Raw genomic sequence first — 6,862 nt, 5'->3', positions numbered from 1 at the left:
CAGGCTGAACAAACCCAAGTCTCTCAGCCTTTCCTCATTAAAAAAACAATAAATCCTGCATTTGGGGAAATCACAGGGGTCAGCACACCCGGAGTGCAGGGGATGAGCCTTGCCCTGGGAAAACCACCTGCCTGATAATGGTGTCTCCCCTGCCAAGTAAGAATGTGGCCTTCAGAGTTGCAATACAGAGGTCAACAGAATTCCTTAGCCACTGAAACCTATGTTGAATTTCTTGCCCTTGAAAAACAGAGACATCAGGCCCACAAGATCTTCTAGCTTTACCTTGATTTTCTGTGGCAAATTTTTCCTTCAGCTTAATGTTTCCCAAGATATTAGTGTGCAGCCAGTCTTGGGCTGCAACAGTAAAATCTCATTCTCACTAAGGTAAGAACACATGAGAGATTGTCTATTTGAAAGGTCCCATTTTTAAAAAGCATGTAGTTTAACCAGTTATGGAAACCACCACCAAGAAGAGCCCTGAAAATACAAGGGGTTGGGTAAATATTGAAAGTTTTATGACACAGCTTTCAGCCTCACTACAAGGAAAAAGCTTGAGAGTGTAAGATGATTTCAACATTTACTATAAAGCTTTGACATCTTCTCAAATATAACTGATGGTCATCAACCAGCTTCTCCACTTATTCAGCTCACCCTAAAAGCAGTTGATGTTTTGGAACTGCGTGACCACAACCATTCATCAAACCTTATGTCAGGCCCAGCCGTGATAGATCAACCATGAAAAGCATCATGGCTTATCCCCAGGAATTTCTTCATCTAAAAAGAGGGAGAATAATTCTACGTCTTCTTGCTATGTATTCAGCTTAAATGAAAGAAGGTTAATGTGGTGAAATCTGTGTTTGCACTCTGTAACAAGTATTATAAGATACTCCGTTACAAAGCACATAGTTAAATGGTGAAGTCACTCTTGCTCTTGCAATTGGTATTTGATAAATAGCGATACTGAAGGTGCCAGTTTTATATTTCAAACAAAGGAAAAAGTTATTGCTCTTTAATGTATTAGACTGTGCTTTATATCCATCACTGTAGTGTTCAAAAAAGTATCAGGATGTGGTTTTTTCAGCTGATGTTGCTCTAAATTGCAAAATCTACAACTGAGCTCAAAACAATGAAATGTATTAAAAAGTGACCAAGCCATGCAATGATGTGGTTTTCAACTGTGAACTGAGTATTATCACAAAAAGTGGATTCTTTGGTGGTCCAGGATACCACCTTGGAGCACAGATCCTACTGACACGACTCCGTTCTCAGTTCCTTTATATTGTAGATAGCCCAGATCAGCTGTATTAAGCATTCCTCCTCTTGCAATCTAGCATCATAAATTCTTATTGAATATAATCTTTTTTTTGACCTTTTGAAGCCCCAAACCTTTCCCTTTCTTAGGCTGTCAGCTCTTGCTGCAGCGTACTAGGTCCTCTGTTCATCTTTAGGCCCTGCTCACAAGAATCTTACAGAATCACAACTATTTCTTTTTTTAGCATAAGGGGCACCCCAGCCCTGCATTTGGAAGCATTGCACCATTTAGGAACATTTCCCCAGCAACACTGTCTTTATTTTAAGTTTTATCCCCAGTAAAGGAGACTGCTATCCATCCACCCACTTACAATTCCCTCTAGACATTGTGTCCTTTTATTTTTTACATAATATAACGAGTAGGCTTTCCCTGGTTTGAAAAAGTTAGCATGTGCTTTGTTGTGACATCCTTATTTCCCGATTTACATGCAGCTTCCTTGAGCACTCACTTCATTCAGGAAACCTTGTCCCTGTGCAGTAACTCGTTGATCCAGGCCATGCAAAGAGAGCAGATGATTTTGTTCTCCAGGAACAATAACAGCAGCAACACACTGGGCTTCATTCTCTTGGATAACTCATGATGGTAGATTGTGCCTAGCACTGTTGTTGTCTAAATGCGTTCCTGTTATAGAAGTTATTGGGTCAAATCAATTTCTGCTGTTCTCTCAATGATGTTGCTGGAGATAGAATAGGGAAAATTCATTTTGGCTATGTTTTCTCTGAACAGAAGGTGGGGAGCTCTGCTTGATAGCTTCTTTCTTTGTTTTATTGTCACACGGTGGCCAGTACGAGGTTAACGTTAAGCTACCACATGCAGGTTTCATCTTATCCAACTCCCTCTTCCACCAGGAAAAATCCCTTTTTTGCACTAGGATTTCACAACTGTGTAAGTGAAGCACGTTATTTATTCTGTGGTGAAAATAAAGCTGCTTTAAAAATTGTTAATGGTAGTTTGATACTGAAGTTACTTCATCACTGCTTTTCAGAGTTGCAGGGAAGATCATGGACTGTAGCAGCATCATTGTTATGTGCCAGAACCTCAGCAAATGACTAGAACCTGTCAGGTTACACTTTAAAGTGAATGTGTAAAGTTTTTTCAATGTAAAACCAGCAAAAATGGTATTCACAAATATATTCCTCAGGTAGAACAGAGGACATTAAAAAATATTTTTCAGTTGGTAGCTTGGATTTTGGAAATATATCCAATGCCCTCTCTAGAATTTGTTTCTGAAATTTTATTATGCATCATGAAGCTTCGATATAGTCTTTATTGGCTTCTTTAATGTTATACACATATATCTTACTGCATTTCACCATAGGTGAATTGGTTTTTACTTTTACAGCCATCCTCACTCTTCCATTAAACACTATCTTCTTTAGACGCTGGCCAGGAATATAACAACTTTGTCAACAGAAAGAAAAAGACAATTTAAATTGCATACAATTAATTCTCCTGACTCAGGGCTATTCATCCAACTAAATTAGCACAATGTGATCTCCCGTTTCATATGGCTTCATGAGACTCACATACCTCTAGCCATCTCAGATCTCTGAGGTTAGCAGTGATAAACCGAACAGGATTCACCAGTTATTGTGCCATATCTTTTTATATTAACAAGTGAGGAGATGGAGTCCCAATGTGTCATCTTTGCTAAAACCTCTCCCCAGTAAGATGCACTTAGGAGAAGGTGGATGACACGACTATTGGTGTGGCTGCTTGTTTTTGAATTTTGGCTTTTCCTCCTTCTTCATCAGTTAAGTTGTTCCAGGTAAAACAATAAGCAGTCCTTGTTTTCAAGTGTGGTGTCTAAATTATATTGTGGAGGAAAGTCTGTCTTCCCCAGTTACTTGCAGACAAGAATGCTAGAGAGGCTCTGGCCTCTGCTTGTTTCTGGTAGTAGGGCTGAGACAGGCAGGTGCTGCATTTGACAGAATACAAAGGATAGAGCGCTCCTCTGCTGAGTCGGAACTTGGTTTTCGCTGTGGATAGTCACTCTGAGAGACAGAGCTCTCTGTTCCATTCTTTGTCAGTATTTCCCTCAAGTCATGCTTATTCTTTCTCATTTTCCCCCCTTCTCTTTTGGCTTTGGAATAATTCATTTATTTCAGAGCCTTCAGATCCAGCAGAAAGTGCAGCAGTTGCCATTTAAGACAGACAAGATGCATTCTCAAGATGTGTTACTATAGAGGGGAGAAGAAATCTCACCTTATTGCATTTCATGCACAATCTTACTAGCATTGAGGGACATTCAGGTGCATAACTATGACAGGGAAAAACTCCTCATAGTTTAAACCAAGTCAAGATTGAAGAGATTTATTGATTTATTAACACCACATAATTAGCCAGCAATTGGTGAATAATACATTCAAGATCAATACCAACAGATAAACCACAACACTAGACACTCACAAACTTGCTGAAGTCCTACAAATTTTTGAACACTTCTATAACTAATCCTAAAAAGTCCAAATCCCAAACTGGGAGTGACAAGTGCCCACCCCCCTCCCCTGGGTGTGGGGCTCCCCTCCTTGCCCACCTCTCCTTTGGGGGATGTGCCTGCTCTGGCTGTGTGTGATCCCCCACTGCTCCCCACACCCCCTGAACCCCCGTGCCTCCAAGGAAGCCCTGCTGGGCCACAGGTGCAGGGTCCCTCTGCACTACACTCACCACGTCGCCCCCACCACGAGCATACTGCTCCCCTGTCTGACTGGGGAAGCACCAAAAAAAAATGAGCCAAGTGAAAGTTCTAGATTGAAGATCTTTTCTAATGCTTCAAAGCGTACTGACTCTAATGAACTTTCAGCCCAGTATAGCCTGATATAGCTCATTGCCACAGTACTGTTTCCATACAGTATGACCTGGTAGAATCATAGAATCATTAAGGTTGAAAAAGACCTCTAGGATCATCAAGTCCAACTGTCAGTCCAACACCCCCATGTCTCCTAAACCATGTCCTGAAGTGCCACCTCTACACATCTTTTAAATACCTCCAGGGATGGTGACTCCACCACCTCTCTGGGCAGCCTGTTCCAATGCCTGACCACTCTTTCAGTAAAGACATTTTCCCTAATATCCAGCCTAAACCTCCCCTGACACTGCTTGAAGCCGTTTCCTCTCATTCTATCACTAGTGACCTGGAAGAAGAGACCAACACCCACCTTGCTACAACCTCTTTTCAGGTAGTTGTAGAGAGCGATAAGGTCTGCCCTCAACCTCCTCTTCTCCGGACTGAACAACCCCAGCTCCCTCAACCTCTCCTCATAAGACCTGCTCTCCAGACCCTACACCAGCTTTGTTGCCCTTCTCTGGACATGCTCCAGCACCTCAATGTCCTTCTTGTACTGAGGGGCCCAAAAATGAACACAGTATTCAAGGTACGGCCTCAACAATGCCGAGTGCAGAGGCACGATCACTCCCTACTTGCTTCATTTCAGAGGGATTTCCTCTTCTCTAGCTGAATGCAGCAGAAATAAAATCACATTTGTCCAAGAAATTAACCAAGCAACTATCCAAAAAATAGAAACATTCAGATTGCAGGTTTAGTTCAATAACTTCCCATTAGCACCTCTCCTCCATGTTGATGCTCTTGGTTAGCATCTTGTCTTTGAACTCCAGCTGTATGAGGCATGCTTTTACTGATCCCCTTGAAATATTTACTTGCTGTCCTACTGAACTTTAAGACTTGGCTTTATATCTGTAATGTATAGCAATCCAACCACAAACAAAAGAAGAGAATTAACTATTCTGTACTTACTTGTGATTCTGAAAACCAAATCAACACCTGTACTAAAAAATAGACTAGATGTCTATTTTAGAAAAGTGTGATTTTTTTTTCCCCACAGTCTTTTTTAACACCAGGAATTCAATGGCCAGTGTGTGCTGGTGAGAGCAAAGTTTGGGCCCAGAGCTCTCAGTGCTGAGTGGAGCCTTGTCCCTGTAGAAACAAAAAAATGAGGCAGTCTCTCACCGTTAGGACTGCTTGTCTGTGCTGGAAAGGTAAATGCATGTTAGATAAACCCACAGTAAACCAGCCTAGTATCCAGCATAAACAGGCATTGTCATATTTAATACAAGATGAGCAGGCTTTATGGCAGGTTTGCCTAATGAATATCTTCCAACTTCTGCAGCTTTTCTCATCTTTCCAAACGGATCGTGGGTTAGGTTTAGAAAGCCCTGAGAGCAGGATGAGGCTTTATACCAAGCACTGCCAAACTGCAAAGGGTGAGAGGAGTGTGGGAGCAGAAGCAGCCAGTTGGGATGCACTCAGGAACTGCGCGATGGTGACATTTTTCTGGCTCTGTCCTCACTGCCTGCAATTACCTGCTGATTTCATTACTGAGATCATGTACAAAAAGGAAGCCAGCCCTTCATCCTTATGCCTGTTGAAGCCAAATTTTCTTCTTATTCTTCATTTATCAATCACAGCCTGTTTTAATCCGAAACTATGGGTGCCATAATATTGCTGTTGCTGAATATATGCCAAGCCTCCTGACTCACCATTAAAAAAAAATCCTCATTTCTCATTGACTCTCCACAAAACCTTCATTTTTAACTGGTTTATGAATAACTGTGGTCACTGAAACACTTAACCTATTTAATGTTTTGCACGCAGAACATTAACGGAGGAATTTGTGCAGTAAAAGTATGGCTCATTAATGTGGCTTGTTGCTGACATATCCATTGGTGGCGCTGCACTTTAGCCAACACCTATGAAATGAAATGTACAGCAGCAGAAGAAAGTTCTGATTTAAGGAAGGAGAATGTGTTCATAATATGACATATTCAGCTATTTGAAATTCTTCTTTTAAACACTTTTACCTGTTCTTCTCTCATACTGCACAGTCACTGATAAAATACTATTTTCAGTTTGGTAATACGTTGTACTGGTATTTTTTAATGGAGCTTGTAGGACTTAATTTTTATCTCATCTCTAAGTATAAACCTCACTTGAAGCAAATTAATAACTCCACAGGATTCACAGGAGCAACATGTAGGCAAAATTTGCTGAAGGAAAGCACAGGGTACATTTAGGGTACTCACTGGAAAGGGGTGCAGTAAAGCAGCGGATCCTGCACTGCACATGAGAAGTAGGAAGGAAAGGTTCAGGCAGCATCCACTATTTTAGTTCATAAGGTTTTACGCACCGACCATGATCACACACCCCTTTCCCTATGCTATTGCAAAAAAATTGTACTCCTAAACTCAGACATAGGTAAATACTTTGAAAGGGGCTATTATTTAGGAGGCTGTGTGGGACAGAAGTGGGATTTTAGGCAGGTAATGACTAGCCTGAGGAAGAAAGCAGCAGGCTGTGCCTTCCTTACCAGACAGGGAAAGCCGGAGCACCACATCCCATTACAGTGAATAATCACTAGCGACTTGGTAGCCTTTTAATAGTATTCTACTCTAAAACGTAGCAAATAGTTAACATTTAAAAGTAGTAGTACCTAGTATGCATTCAAAAGGATACTAACAAACACAGAATCTAGAATGGGCCTCTAAGATCCCATGTTTCTGTAGCAAGGGAGTGATTTGGGTGAAAGATCTGTG

General features: G+C 41.2%; 1 non-coding gene across 1 annotated transcript; it reads right to left on the bottom strand.

Moving 5' to 3' along the window:
* Nucleotides 1-164, bottom strand: LOC142052200 (U1 spliceosomal RNA). The gene has a single exon (XR_012658769.1). It is a non-coding gene; the product is annotated as a U1 spliceosomal RNA (small nuclear RNA).
* Nucleotides 165-6,862: the final 6,698 nt, after the last annotated feature.

The sequence above is a fragment of the Phalacrocorax aristotelis genome, chromosome 1 (genome assembly GCF_949628215.1).
Source record: "Phalacrocorax aristotelis chromosome 1, bGulAri2.1, whole genome shotgun sequence".
Lineage (NCBI taxonomy): Eukaryota > Metazoa > Chordata > Aves > Suliformes > Phalacrocoracidae > Phalacrocorax > Phalacrocorax aristotelis.
This window is presented reverse-complemented; position numbering and strand designations above follow the sequence as displayed.